The sequence below is a fragment of the Mustela nigripes genome, chromosome 6, assembly GCF_022355385.1.
Source record: "Mustela nigripes isolate SB6536 chromosome 6, MUSNIG.SB6536, whole genome shotgun sequence".
NCBI classification, from domain to species: Eukaryota; Metazoa; Chordata; class Mammalia; order Carnivora; family Mustelidae; genus Mustela; species Mustela nigripes.
The window spans coordinates 378,713-394,635 of NC_081562.1; the positions used below are offsets into that span (position 1 = coordinate 378,713).

A 15,923-nucleotide genomic window follows, 5' to 3' on the forward strand; every position below is an offset into this window, starting at 1 on the left:
CTGGGATCGAGTCCCACATCGGGCTACTTGCTCCGCAGGGAGCCTGCTTCTCCCTCTGACTCTGCCTTCCACTCTGTCTGCCTGTGCTCGCTCTCACTCTCTCTCTCACAAATAAATAAATAAAATCTTAAAAAAAAAATAAAAAAAAAAATAAATAAAAGCATTACACACCACACCAAGGGAACTTATCCTAAGAATGAAAAGTTACTTTAACACCTGAAAATCAATTAATACAACACACCATACTGACAGGATAAAGGACAGAAATCAAATCATCTCAACAGACGCAGAAACGACATTTCACAAAATCCAACACCCTTTCATAATTAAAAAAGGAAAAACATTCCACAAAATAGGACTAGAAAGCAACATCCTCAACCACTGAAGGCCCACTACCACCACTTCCATTCAACACGGTAGTAGAGGTTCCAGCCAGTACAATAAAGCAAGAAAAAGAAATAAAAAGCATTAGAACTGGAAGAAAGTAAAACTGTCTTCCTCCAAAGGAATGAAGGAGCTATCCTTCATATCCTAAATAACCCTGTATATGATTATACAGGAAGAAAAATCTGAAGGAATATATAAACGCAGTATGAAAACTGAGAAATGAATTGAGCGATGTTGCAGGATACGTAAGCCAACAAATAACTTTATTAACAGCAAATAACTTTAAAAAGTAGAAAATGGGGGGGTGACTGGGTGACTAACCCAGTCGGTTGAATGTCTGCCTTTGGCTCAGGTCATGATCACAGGTCCTGGGATCGAGCCCCGTGTCGGGCTCCCTGCTCAGCATGAAGTCTGCTTCTCCCTCTCCCTTTGCCCCTCCCTCTCCCATACTCTGTTTCTCTCTCAAATAAGTTAAAAAAAAAAAAAAAAAAAAACCTTTTTAAGTAAAAAATAGAAAATGGGGCACCTGGCTGGCTCAGTCAGTGGAGCTTGTGACTCTTGATCTCAGGACTGTGGATCTGAGCCCCACGCTGGGTGCAGAGATTACTTACAAATAAACAAAATATTCTAAATAAATGTTTTAAATAACCAAAAATATCAAATACCTACAAATATACTGAATGAAAAAAGTGCATCTGTAAGATACTGCTGAGAAAAATGCAAGGAGATGTCAATCAACGGAAACAGATGACTGTGTTCACACTCAGTTCTAACACGGATGTACAGAATCCATGTAATCCCAACCAAACTTCTAACAAAACTTCTGTACATACTGAAGAGCTTATTCTAAAGCCGGCAATCCAACTTTGTAGAAGAATAAAGGTGGAGGACTTACACTACCTTATCTCAAGACTTACTATTAAACTAAAATAATTAAGACAGTGTGATGTTGGCATAGGATAGAAAAATACACCAACAAAACGTAACAAAAAGCCCAGAAATAAGCCCGCACACGTATGTTTAATTTATAACAAAGGCTCCCCCAAAAAGCTCGGATGATTTTATAAACCACATGGCGGGTGAGGGAATTACCCTGATTTCAGCTCACATTAAAAAATAATGAGGGGATGGGGCGCCTGGGTGGCTCAGTGGGCTGGGCTGCTGCCTTCGGCTCGGGTCATGATCTCAGAGTCCTGGGATCGAGTCCCGCATCGGGCTCTCTGCTCAACAGAGAGCCTGCTTCCCTCTCTCTCTCTCTGCCTGCCTCTCCATCTACTTGTGATTTCCCTCTGTCAAATAAATAAATAGAATCTTTAAAAAAATAAAAAAATAAAAATAAAAATAAATAAAAAATAAAAAATAATGAGGGGCACCTGGTGGCTCAGAGGGTTAAGCCTCTGCCTTTGGTTCAGGTCATGATCTCAGGGTCCTGGGATGGAGCCCCGCATCGGGCTCTCTGCTCCGCGGGGAGCCTGCTCCCCCCGCCCCCCGCTCTCTCCCTGCCTCTCTGCCTCCTTGTGATCTCTGTCAAATGAATAGATAAAATTTTTTTAAAAACATAATGTAATAATGAAAGATGGATCACTCAGAAAGATCAGTGTTTGCTTGGAGATGGAAAGCCAGGAAAGAGTGGGACTGAGGGCTCCCCAAATGGTATGAGGAATGTGGGGCATGGTAGACGTTCACTACACTGTGATATTTCACAGGTGTATACAGATGTCAAAACTTACCAAATTACATGTTAAACATGTGTGGTTTATTGTATAGCAACTGAATCTCAATAAAGATGTTAAAAAGAAAAAGGTGAATCAAATCAAAATACAAAACCACCCACTATACAACTTTTACAGGGGTGTCTGGTTCAGTCAGTGGAATGTGTGACTCTTGATCTGGGGGTTCACACTCAAATTCAAGCCCCCTGTTGGGTGTAGAAATTACTTAAAAATAAAATCTCAAAAAATAATTTTTTTTTTTTTTTTTTTTTTTTTTATTTGACAGACAAAGATCACAAGTAGGCAGAGAGGCAGGCAGAGAGAGAGGAGGAAGCAGGCTCTCTGCCGAGCAGAGAGCCCGATGTGGGGCTCGATCCCAGAACTCTGGGATCATGACCTGAGCCGAAGGCAGCGGCTTAACCCACTGAGCCACCCAGGCGCCCCTCAAAAAATAATTTTTTTTAACCAAAAAAGTTAAAAAGAGGGAGGTGCCTGGGCAGCACAGTTGGTTAAGTATGGTTAAGTGTCCGACTCTTAGTGTCAGCTCAGGTCCTGATCTCAGGGTTGTGAGATGGAGCCCCATACTGGGCTCTGTGCTCAGCACGGAGTCCGCTTGGGACTCTTTCTCCCTCTCCCTGCTCCTCCCATTTGTGCGCTTGCGCGCTCTCTCTCTCCCAAATACATAAGTTTTTTTTAAAAGAAAAAGAGGGGCGCCTGGGTGGCTCAGTTGTTTAAGTGTCTGCCATCAGCTCAGGTCAATCGAGCCTCATGTCAGGTTCTCTGCTTCTCCCTCTGCCTGCAGCTCCCCCTGCGTGAGTGCTTGCACTCTCAAATAAATAAAACCTTAACAAGAAAAAGAGTGTTTTCATAGCACTGGTACATGTAAAACTGTTAGGACACACGATAAATATTAAAAAAAAAAAAAACACTGACAGGACATCTGGCTAGCTCAGCTAGAGAAACACGCAATTCTCAGTCTCGGGGTTGTATATGAGCCCCCCACTGGGTGTAGAGATTATTAAAAAAATAATCAGGGGGCACCTGGGTGGCTAGGTGGGTTGGGCCTCTGCCTTCAGCTCAGCTCATGATCTCAGAGTCCTGGGATCGAGCCCCGCATCGGGCTCTCTGCTCAGCGGGGAGCCTGCTTCCTCCTCTCTCTCTCTCTGCCTGCCTCTCTGCCTACTTGTGATCTCTGTCTGTCAAATAAAGAAATTTGAAAAAAAAAATAATAATCAGAGGTGCCTGGGTGGCTCAATCATTAAGCATCTGCCTTTGGCTCAGATCACAATCCCAGGGTGCTGGGATGGAGCCCCGCATCGGGCTCCCTGCTCAGCGGGGAGCCTGCTCCCCCTCCACCCCCTCCCCACTGCTTCCCTCTCTGCCTACTTGTGATCTCTGTCAAATAAACAAATAAAATCTCTAAAGAAAAAAAAAAAAAACCCAGAGTAGAGATACCTGGCTGGTTCAGTCAGTCAGCACATGACCCTTGATCTCGGGATCACGAATTCAAGCCCCATGTTGGATGCAGAGATTACTTTTTTTTTTAAAAGATTTTATTTATTTATTTGACAGAGAAAGATCGCAAGCAGGCAGAGAGAGAGAGAGGAGGAAGCAGATAGCCTGCTGAGCAGAAAGCCCAGTGTGGGGCTCAACTCCAGGACCCTGGGATCATGACCTAAGCTGAAGGCAGAGGCTCAACCCACTGAGCCCCCCACGCACCCTGTAGGCAGAGATTACTTTTTTTTAAGATTTTATTTATTTATTTGACAGATGGAGATCACAAGTAGACAGAGAGGCAGGCAGAGAGAGAGGAGGAAGCAGGCTCCCCATTGCGCAGAGAGCCCAATGTGGGGCTCGATCCCAGGACCCTGAGATCATGACCTGAGCTGAAGGCAGAGGCTTAAACCACTAAGCCACCCAGGCGCCCCCAGAGATTACTTTTTAAGAAGTAAATAAAATCAGGACAGCTGGGCAGCTCATTTGGTTAAGTGTCTGCCTTTGGCTTTGGTCTGATTCCACAGTCCTGGGATCGAGCCCCACATCAGGCTCTCTGCTCAGCAGGGAGACTGCTTCGCCCTCTGCCCCCAACCCCCAACTCATACTTGCGTTCTCTCCGAAACAAATAGAATCTTGGGGGGAAAAAAAAAAGTAAATAAAATTAAAAAGAAAAATAGGCAAACCATAAAATATTTAGAAATTTACTCCTTACACAGAAAAACACACACACACAAAATCATAAAGGACTCATTATCAGCACATATATATATTTTAACTCCTAAATGAACAATAAACAATCTGGGGCATCGGGGTGGCTGTCTGTTGGCCCTTGGCACTCCTGGGTTTCAGCTTGGGTCTCAGGGTCACAGGATCAGCCGGCAAAGGACTCTGCAGTCAGAACAAGTCTGCTTAAGACTCTCTCACTCCCTCTCCCTCTGCTCCTCCCCCCCACTAGAGCATGCTCTCTAAATAAATAAAAATCTTTAAAAAGCAATCCAATCAAGGGTGGATTAAAAACCTGACACTTCACAAGAAAAATATAAGGGGCCAATTAGCATATAAAAAGTTGTCCACCAAGGGGCACCTGGGTAGCTCAGCAGTTAAGCATCTGCCTCTTGATTTCTGCTCAGGTCAGCTCAGGTCATGATCTTGAGGTCATGAGATCGAGTCCCATGTCAGGCTCAGGCCCAGCTCGGAGTCCGCTTGGCTCTCTCCCTCCTTCTCTGACCGTCCCTCCAATGAACTTGGGAGCATGCACACGTGCTCTTACTCTCTAAAATAAAATAAAATCTTAAAAAAGCATTCACCAAAAATAAAACAAACAGTTGTTCACCGTCATTCATCAGAAAAATGCAAATTAAACCACAATGAGATATCACTATCACCTGAATAACTAAAATTAAAAAGACTGACGAGGGGCACCTGGGTGGCTCAATGGGTTAAAGCCTCTGCCTTCGGCTCAGGTCATGATCTCAGGGTCCTGGGATCGAGCCCCGAATCGGGCTCCCTGCTCAGTGGGGAGCCTGCTTCCCCCTCTTGCTCTGCCTGCCTCTCTGCCTACTTGTGATCTCTCTCTCTCTCTCAAATAAATTAATAAATTAAAAAATCTTTAGAAAAAAAAAAAAGACTGACGATACCAAGGGCTGGTGTGGATATGGAAAAACTGGAACTCCCATACATTATTGGTGGGAATGTAAAGTGGTACCAGATTGGAAAATGGTTTGGCAGTTTCTAAAAAAGTTAAACATATATCTATACTATAAACCAGCAATTCCACTCCTAAATATTTACCCCAAAGAAATACCAAATATCCACAACACTTGCATAAGAATCTTGACTTGAGTCATAATATCCAAAAAAGTGACAGCAACCCAAATATCAATACAAAAAGAAAAATATATTTTCATGCAAATTAATACTACTCAAAAAGCAAAAAATACAGATACAAGCATTTTTGTTTAAAGATTTTGTTTCTTGGGGCGCCTGGGTGGCTCAGTGGGTTAAAGCCTCTGCCTTCGGCTCAGGTCATATTCCCAGGGTCCTGGGATCGAGCCCCGAATCGGGCTCTCTGCTCAGCAGGGAGCCTGCTTCCCCCTCTCTCTCTGCCTGCCTCTCTGCCTACTTGTAATGTCTGTCAAATTAAATAAATAAAATCTTAAAAAAAAAAAAAGATTTTATTTATTTGAGAGAGCATACCAGCAAGGTTCGAAGGGCAAAGGGAGAGGGATAAGCAGATTTCCCACTAAGGGGGGAACCTGATGTGGGGCTCGATCCCAGGATCCCGAGACCTTGACCTGAGCTGAAGGGAGATGCCTAACCAACTGAGCCACCAGATACAAGCATTTAAATCAATAAACCTCAAGGGGCACCTGACTAGCTCAGTCGGTGGAGTGTGGAGCTCTTCATCACAGACTCAATCTCTGTTGGACACAGAGATTACTTAAAAAGTAAGCAAGCAAGTAAATAAATATATAAATAAATAAATCTCAAAAGACAAGACACAAAAGAGCATCCACTTTATTATTTCATTTATAGGAAGTCGAAAGACCTGCAAAATTAATCTGTAATATCAGAAATCAGAACAATGGTTGCCTGATTTGGAAGTTGGTTGCAGTAACTCAAGGGACACAAGGAAACTTTTAGGAACGACAGAAATGTTCTATATCTTGACATGAGTGATGGAGACACGGGTGTATATACATCTCTCAAAATTCAGCAAACATATTTAAGATCTGCACATTTCACTGGGTGTAAAATATTCTTCAGTAATTTTTAGTGGAGTATTTTTTTTAAGATTTTATTTATCTGAGAGAGAGCAGAAAGAGAGAGCACAGGCCGTGGGGGCAGGCAGAGGTAGAAGGAGAAGCAGACCCTCGCTGAGCAGGAAGCCCAACTCAGGGCTTAATCCCCAAACCTGGGATCATGACCTGAGCGGAAGGCAGATGCTTAACTGACTGAGCCATCCAGGAACCTTGTATTAATTTTTAAAGAAATGAAAAGCTAAAAAAATAAAGAAATAAAAGACATCCTGTGTTAAGATATTGCTGTACCCAAATTTGACAGGATTTCCAAAAAGTCAATGGCTGAGGATGCTTAGGAATGCGGTGCAAATGAGACTGACTTCACGACGGAATCGCCCGACTTTCACTCCAGAGCTCTGACTTCCCGCGCAGGAGGCACCCACAGGGGACGAGAGTGAAAGGCACAGGCTCTGCTACAGCGGAGCTGAGCCCAGGGTCTCCCTTGGATTTACTGTGATCTTGGACACTTTCCTTAACTTGTGCCTCAGCTTCTTCACATAAATAGGAATAGGAACATCAGCAGTAACTGTGTCGTTAAGTGGTTTTAACCCACTGAGCCAACCAGGCGTCCCCCCACTTTTAAAAGATTTATTTATTTATTTATTTATTTGACAGGCAGATCACAAGTAGGCAGCGTCATTAAGTTGTTTTAAGAAGTAAATGTTTAGGAGATGGACAGAAGGGGCAGGGAAAAGTGTAAATGCTTACTGGTTTAGATGTCAAAATACAAAATTTAGGGGCGTCTGGGTGGGTCAGGGGGTTAAGCCGCTGCCTTCGGCTCAGGTCATAATCCCAAGGTCCTGGGATCGAGTCCCGCATTGGGCTCTCTGCTTGGCAGGGAGTCTGCTTCCTCCTCTCTCTGTCTGCCTCTCTGCCAACTATGATCTCTGACTGTCAAATAAATAAAATCTTAAAAAAAAATACAAAATTTAGATCTGCTTTTCACTCTCTGGTTCATGGAAAATTCTGCACAAGTCATGTACCCCCTTTCGTCAAAATGTCTGTTGCATCTCACAAGGATATAAGCATAGAAAAAGGAAAAGCACTTTGTTTAAAAAAAGAATTCAATAAGATGATGTATGTGATGCGCTTTAAAAAGGGCCTGCAGCTTCTTCTAAATAAAGCTTTATTGGAACAACACATGTGTGTACACAGAAATGCTTGGTACATAATCAGCTACCATTCTAATGCAAAAATTTAAAACAGTGTTTTGAAAGTTAGCCTTTGTCCTTAACCTAAAGGAAAAGGAAGGGGAGGAGCCTCAGTCATCGGTCTGAGATGTAAATCCGGAGTCAATCATCTCTTGGCTGTACACCTGTTTTCTCATCTGTAAAATGGGTGGTAACAGTTCCCATACCCCCGAGGTCCTGCGAGGATTAAGGAATTCATACAAAGCATTCCGAGCCGCAGCACACACTGAGTGGCCACATGCTGCCCTGTGCCCTCACCAAGACTTTACACACTACCCCGTGCTGAGGTCCTGTTTACCCGCACCCTGAGCTCTCCAGGGGCTTCAGATTCTTCTGCCCAGACGGCTTCTTGCTTGACCCTTGGAAGTGTCAGACGTCTCCCGCCACTCCAAGCCAAAGGAAAACCTCACTTTCCAACCCAGAATGACACCCTGCTTCCCCAGCTCAGCAAACGGTGCCACAGTGCACCCATCTGTGCCACCAAGCAGCCTAGACAGCACCCTGAGCCCTCCCTGGCCATCCGCACGGGCCACCACTCTGCCTGCACACATCTGAGCGGACCGGCAAGGTCTGAGCACCCCCGCACCACACCCAACACCCCACCTCTCCTCCCTCCGCTGCAAGGCCAAGAGCCCACCCTGGCCACACGCTCCGATCATCTGGGCTCCTGGAGAAGCTCCACCACCAGGCCAGGCCAGGCCATGGCATGCGCGGTCCTCCCGGCCTGGAAGGCCCTAAGGCAGGAGGAACTAGAAAGCAGGGAACGTGGGGAAGAGGTAAGAGCTGAGTGTCGGGGAGGCCACAGGAGCAGGTGACAGCAGGCTGGGACCGCCGCAGGGACAAGGCCTGTGGGCAGAGGGACAGGGGGCAGGGCTGCAGGGAGAGCAGGGACCGCTGGGGAGTGACGGAGCTGGAGCGCGGGAGCTGGGGTGACAGCGGCAGGCTCAGAGCAGGCAGTAACAAGGGGGTGGACCACGCCAACAGGGCCCCAAGCGGCAGGCTGGGGGTGCGGGAGGCGACCCCGACAGGTCAGGGCCAGCGACGGGCACCAGGGAAGGCAGCGCTGATGGGGCCGGAGGGAGACACGGGGCAGGCCGCGGAAGGGAAGCTGCGCGCCCCACAGACCGAGGGGCAGCAGCGAGAGCGGCCAGGGCAGGGACGAGCGTGGACACCGGGGAGAGACAGTCCCGCCGCAACAGGTAGAGAGGGTAGCGCCGGCGGGTGCGGAGCGCGGCCCAGTGGTCAGGGTCCCTCCCAGGCGGGAGAAGGGCGGGAGCCGTGCGGAGGCCCCGGCCGCGGCCGGTGAGGAGGGCACTTGGGGGTCAGGGCCGGGAGGGCACCCCCGCCCGGGGTGGAGGCGGACACTGCCTCGGGGACGGGGAGGAGCTGGCCGGGGGGAGGGGGCGGGGGCGGGGGCGGACACCGGGGGGGGGGGGGGGACCCGGGGGCGGGACACCGGGGGGGACACCGTGCGGGGACACCGTGCGGGGACACTGACCAGGGGCACCGCCGAGGGGGGCAGTGCGGTGGGGACACCGACGGGGGGAACACGGACGGGGCGGACAGCCACGGGCGCACCCACAGCGGGGCGGTCACGACGGGGCAGCGGCCGGAGCGGCGGGCCCGGCTGGGAAGAGCCGCGGCGGGCGGCCGCACTCACCTGCCCCGCGGGCCGGGCGTCGCGGCGGCTCCTCGGAGGCCCGGGTGGAGGCCAGGGCGCGGGCGGAGGCGAAGCCCGGGCGACCTGGGGCTAGCCGCACGCACATGGGCCCGGCCGGGCGCGGCGCCCACGGACACGGCGCCCACGGACACGGCGCGGGCCGGCCGGCGGCTCGGGACCGGCTCGGGCCGCGGGCGGCGCTGGGGTCGCTCCAAAATGGCGGCGGCAGCGGGAGCGCGCGCGCACGCCGGGGGCGGTGTCTGGCGCGAGGGCGCGCGCCGGGGCGGGGCCAAACAGGGGGCGGGGCGGGGCGGGGCGGGGCCGAGCCGGGAGGCGGGGCGGCGCGCCTGCGTGGACGGGGCCCGGCGGGGGCGGCAGTTGCGCGGCGGCGGGAGTTGCGCGGCGGCGGGAGTTGCGCGGCGGCGGCGGGAGCGCGGCGCGGAGGCGTGCGGCCCGGCCCTGTGGCCCGCTGCTCTGAGGCACGACCGCGTTTCTAAGCGAACTTCATAAACTTGCTCTGGGGTTGGGCCACGGCAGGGGCAGAGCCACCCCTCCCGAGGCCGGACGCGGCCAGAGGGCGCCACCCCGGGGCGCGCGTCCTCCTGCGCGAGGGCGTCCCCCACCCCGGCCCATGTCCGGAGCTCCTCGGCGCTGGGGAGGGCCCGGCCCAGGCCAGCCTGAGCGGCGGGCCGCCACGGTGCCCGCGGGGCGCCCTCTGCGTCCTGCTCCCTCGCCGGCCTGCGAGCGCCCGCGCAGCCGCCGTGGACGCGCCCCTTGGCCCCGGCGCCCCGGGGGTTCGCGGCGGTTCGCGTGGTGAGCTCGGCGCCGCGAGCTCCGTCACACCCACCTGCACGGCGCGATGGATGGGGCGCCCCGGGGGCTCGGTCGGGGATGCGTCTGCCTTCCGCTCGGGTCATGGTCCCGGGGTCCCGGGGTCCCGGGATCGAGTCCCGATGGGGCTCCTTGCTCGGCCGGGGTCTGCTGCTCCCTCTGCCCTTCCCCCTGCTGGTGCCCTCTCGCGCTCTCTGTCAAGTAAATAAATAAAACCTGTTTTAAAACAATAACGAAATAAAGTAAAATGAGAGCTATCATTTCGGGAGTCAGCGTGGAGCGTGGGGAAATGCTGGAAATGGAAACCTAAGGGAAGTCGAAGCCAAGGTCCTGCCTCCCCTCCCAATCCTCCGGGTCGCGGGGAAAGCCGTCTGGGCCGTTGCTGTGCCGAGCGCTGTCCGCAGGGGGGCCCGCAGAGCCGCTGGAGCACGGCCTCCTTCGGGGCTCGCCCTGCAGGGTCGCTTCAGAGCAGGATGTCTCCGGTCCCTTCAACACTTCTCACTGCATCCTGCAGGGCAGACGTCTGGCAAGTTCTGTAGGGTCAACTTCCAGGAATTAGGTTTTAAAAAAAGCATCCACTGGGAGCCGGGGAGGCTCAGCGGGTTGAGCATCGAGCTCTTGGTTTGGGCTCAGGCAGCGATCTGGTGGCTGTGGGTTGAGCCTTGTGTCTGCACTCAGTGCGGAGTCTGCTTCAGATTCTCTCTCCCTCTCCCTCCTACTCACTCTCTCTTAAAAGAATAAATAAAATCTTTTAAAAAAGGGGAAAAAATAAATGGCCCTACAAGCAAGAAGAGCGGCGCCCTGCACATCCAGCAGTGAAGGCCCCTTAGGGCAGACGTTGGCAGTGCCATGGATTGAGCTGCAGAATGGGGGCTCAGGGGCAGGGAGCCAGATGCTACAAATGTTCCCACTGGTTTTTCTCCTGTGGGAGTGCCCATAACCCTCTGTCTATCTTGATGTTCTTCCTGTGCCCAGGCCACAATGTCTGGGGGTCAGCCTGGGCCCTTCTCCTCTTAGATTGCACACTGATTTATCAGCACTTCTATCCCTGCACTTCTAAATATGGCCAGCTCTCCACAACCACACACTGGGCCAAGACCAGTTTCTCTTACCTGACTCACAACAGCAGCCTCCCAGTGAATTCCCTGCTTCTATTCCGACATTCTTGCTAGAGGCCTTCTTACATCAGCACAGCACCTCCAGAGATCCAGTGAAAGCGAGCTCATCACACCCTTCCCGAGCTTCCACTCACACAGCCAGAAAGCCAAGTCCTTGCTACTTGCAAGGTCCCATGTGATCTTTTCCCATTTCCCCTACTCTGCCCCTTGCTCATTTGGCTCAGTTGTGATAACCTCCTGCCACAGCCCACTTGCTTATGCTTTCCTCTAGCTATTGCTACCTTGTTAACTTCCTCCTAGATCCAACTGCCTTGTCGCCTTCTCAGCGAGGGCTCCCCTGACCTCTCTATTTCAAATCTCAAGCCTTCATATACCTACGTACACATGTCCATGCACATGCGCATACCTCATAGCCTTTCCCTGCTTGGTTTCTTCCTCTCTGTATCAGTGGTCATGGTCCAATAAGGGGACAGAAACCACACAATGACTTTAACAGAGAAAGCCTGATATAAAAATTATCAATAGCAGGGAATTAATTATAAAGGAGTACAGAGAACTCTATATTCAAAAAAGGACATAACTTGAAAGGGAGGTCCCCTCCCCAAGGTGGGAATACATTCTGTGTTGCTGAATTGTGTGACTGCATCCCGGTGGACAACAGTCACATTCCCTGGGTTGTCCAGGGATAGCCATGATATGAGCAGAGGCTGACGGACAGGAATACACCCCACAAGGCGCAGGCCAGCTAGGCCCGGAAAGCCTTCTGCTGAGGTTGTCTGTGGGACTCCCCGAGAATCTGCCCTCAGGACTGATGCTGACACTTCTGGGGAAGCCCCTGGCAAATCACTGCACATCTCTCACATGTGCCTCTAGCTGCTGTGGAGGAGAAAGGACACACAGCCTAACCGGGAAGTCCCTCTAACACTCAACCGGCAGAGCTTACCATCTTGCCAAATCCAGAAGAAAGGGGCTTCCAGGACCCAGCTCCGTTCTCACAGAGCAGCTAGGCACAGATGGGTGTGGAGCTGAAGCATGAATGGAAGACAGGTAGAGTCTGCCCTCTGGACAGTCGGTTTCCGTTTGGCCCTTTCTAACACATTTGAACTTCCACTCAACGACAAAGCGACGCTATGTTTTTGCCTGACAAGATACATCTATCCCTATCGGGAGTGGAGAGTGAGCATTGCAAATGAGTGCATGTGCAGCCACAACTGTCACCGAATCTGTGACTGGCCGCGTTCGCTGCTCGTCAGATCCTGTCCGTGTGTTAAAGCAAAATGATAAAATTAACCTCTGGCCGCCTGTATATTTTAAAAACTGGAAAGGAGAGAGAAGAAAATGATGAGTGGAGACAAGGAAGCACTGGACAAGCTAGAGAAAATACGTGCGGCCGCCAGATCCTTGTTTCTGTCGGTGTCACAAGATGCGGTAGGCTCCTTTTTTTCAAAGATTTTACTTATTTCATTTGTCAGAGACAGAGAGGCAGGCGGAGGGAGAAGCACACCCCCAGCTGAGCATGGACCCCTCCCCCAACACAGGACCTGGTCCCAGGACCCTGAGATCATTACCTGAGCCAAAGGCAGTTGCTTAACTTACTGAGCCACCCAGGTGCCCATTAAAGATGAAATCTTAAATAAAATGACCACTGCTTCTGGAGCACCATCAGAACAGGAGGGACTGTGGTTAGGGTTAGGGTCCCTAAGGACCCCCACAGTGTGCCAGGCAGAAGCCAGGACATCATAAGACCACTGCCCCACAGACCCACAAGAGAGAAACACAGAGCAAGTCACACCTCTACACACCATCACCACATTCCTGCACATCAAAGACAGAAAACTGTGAAAGCAGTAGGAGTAAAATGACCCATCACGTAAAGGGTAAGGGTGATATAATTACTAGCAGAAACCTCGGGGCGCCTGAGGGTTCAGTCGGAAACCTCTGCCTCCAGCTCAGGTCATGATCTCAGGGTCCTGCCTGCCTCTCTTCCTACTTGTGATCTCTGTCAAATAAATAAATAAAAGTCTTAAAAAAAAAAGAAAAGCTGAAATCTCCTCAGAGACAATGGAGACCACAAGGCAATAAAATGGCTTATGCAAAGGGCCAAAGGAAAAGTAAAACCCTCCAACAAAAAAATTCTATACCCAGAAAGACTACCCTCAAAAATGAAGATGAAATCAAGACATTCCCAGGCAGGGGCACCTGGGTGGCTCAGTCGTTAAGCGTCTGCCTTTGGCCCAGGTCATGATCCTGAGATCTGGGATCAAGCCCTCTGTGTTGCGTTCCTTGTTCAACAGGAAGCCTGCTTCTCCTTCTCCCACTCCCCCTGCTTATGCTCTTTCTTTCTCGCTGGGTCTCTCTTTCAAATAAATAAATAATTTTTTTTTTTTTAAAGCTAGAGAGGGAACACAAGCCCGAGGAGTGGGAGAGGGAGAAGCAGGCTCCTCGCTTGCTTCAGGGAGCCTGAAGTGGGACTCGACCCCAGGAACTGGGAACATGACCCAACCTGAAGGCAGACACTCAATGACTGAGCCACCCGGGTGCCCCAATAAATAAAATTTTAAAAAATAAAAAAGAGGGGTGCCTGAATGCCTCAGTCGTTAAGCACGTGCCTTTGGCTCAGGTCATGATCCCAGGGTCCTGGGATTGAGTCCCACGTCAGACTCCTGCTTGGTGGAAAGTCTGCTTCTCCCTCTCCTGCTCTTCCTGCTTGTGTTCCCTCTCTCTGTGTTAAATAAATAAATAAAATCTTAAAGAAAAAAAAAAAAAAAAAAGACATTCCCAGGCAAACAAAACTCATTGCTGACAGATCTGCCTTACCAGAAATACCAAAAGCAGTTCTTCAAGCTGAAAGGAAATGACACACAATGGTCATGTAAATCAGCAGGAATGGATGAAGAACCAATTTCAGCTGCATGTAAAAAGTATTGCTTCCAGGATTATTGGGGTTATCCCTTCGGAATGCAACGTTAGTTTAGTGTGCAAAACTCATTTAATGCAATATACAATTGACAGAATAGAGGGTAAAAACCACAGGATTGTCACAACGGCTGCAGAAAAGGCATTTCACTAAAGTTAATACCTATCACAATAAATCCTCTCAACCAACAAGGAATAAATAGGAAATTCCTCAAGTTCATCAAGATATCTAGGAAAAATCTATACCTAACATCAAACTTAATGGTGAAAGATTTAATGCTTTTGCACTAAGACTGAAAATGAGGCAAGTTTGTCTGCTTTTACTACTTTAGTTCAGTCCTCATTAGAGTACATGTTAGGAGCTTGGAAGTTACCACTCATCCTAACAGGTAAAAAGCTTAATAGAATGAAAACCAGCAGCTCTTCTTGGATCTGTAAGAGAAGGGAGGCAGGACACAGCAAACCAACGAATAGAGGAACAGAATGGTAAACGGAAGCCATCACAGCTTGCCAGAGCGAAGATTCATGAGCAGAAACCTCCCCGGGAGCCCTGCCAGCATGAGGCCCCTGGGCTATGACAGATGGATGGCCGGAGGCTCAGAGTGGACAGTCCACTCTGAGTTAGTGACTTTGGGAGATCCAGTCATAAGGGCCCCCACAATATTGTGAGACTTATCTCTAGTACCTTGGCCAGGTTCCCACAGTAAATATCAGAGAAAATGCCCTCGGGCTTCCTGCTGGGGGAGGAGCCAAGAGTCATTTCGAAAGGGGCCAGAGCATTCTGTTCTTCTACTTTTTTTTTTTTTTTTTTTTCAGATTTTATTTATTTATTTGACACAGAGAGAGAGAGAGAGATCACAAGTAGGCAGAGAGGCAGGTAGGTTGGGGGTGGGGGAGCAGGTTCTCCGCTGAGCAGAGAACCCGATTCGGGTTCGATCCCAGGACCCTGAGATCATGACCTAAGCCGAAAGCAGAGGCTTAAGCCACTGAGCCACCCAGGCACCCCAGCACTCTGTTCTTCTTACCAAGGTCTGCCCTCAAGGGAAACTCGTCAACTAGCACCTCACTGACCTCAGGGAAGAGGGAGAAGCAGGCTCTATCTCAGCACCCTGAGATCATGATCCAAGCTGAGGGCAGATGATCAAACAATTGAGTCACCCAGATAGCCATGAAAAAAATTTTTTTAAAGATTTTTTATTTAGGGGGGTGCCTGGGTGGCTCAGTGGGTTGGGGCCTCTGCCTTCGGCTCGGGTCATGATCCCAGGCTCCTGGGATCCAGCCCCGCATCGGGCTCTCTGCTCAGCGGGGAGCCTGCTTCCCTTCCTCTCTCTGCCTGCCTCTCTGGGGAGTCTGCTTCTCTCTCTGCCCATGCTCTGTGTGTGTGTGTTTCTCTCTCAAATGAATAAATAAAATCTTTTAAAAATATTTTTTGTTTATTTATGAAAGAGAGAGAGCAGGGGTGGGGAAGGAACAGAGGGAGAGGGAGAAGCAGCCTCTCCCCACTGAGTGCAGAGCCTACTGTGGGGCTCCATCCCAGGACCCTGAGATCATGACCTGAGCCAAAACCAAGAGCTGGACGCTTAACTGACTGAGCACCCAGGTGTCCCTGAAAATTTTCAGGAAAAAAATTCCATTCACAGAAGTGTGGGTGAGCAGATGGATGAAATAGGTGATTGGGACTAAGAGTGCACTTACTGTGACAGGTGCTGACTAATATACAGGGTTGTTGTATCACTACTGTATACCTGAAACTAATACAATACTGCATACTTGGGGAAAAAAGAAAAAAAATCTATTTATAATTGTTTCAA

At 50.0% G+C, this 15,923-nt stretch overlaps 1 protein-coding gene across 1 annotated transcript in view; it reads right to left on the minus strand.

Moving 5' to 3' along the window:
* The window catches only part of PPP6R2 (protein phosphatase 6 regulatory subunit 2), an 87,707-nt gene extending 78,321 nt beyond the window's left edge, over positions 1–9,386 (minus strand). Inside the window, exon 1 of the mRNA XM_059401682.1 lies at positions 9,248–9,386. The gene's annotated coding sequence lies outside the window, so the exon portion shown is untranslated. The remainder of the gene's footprint in view (positions 1–9,247) is intronic.
* Positions 9,387–15,923: the final 6,537 nt, after the last annotated feature.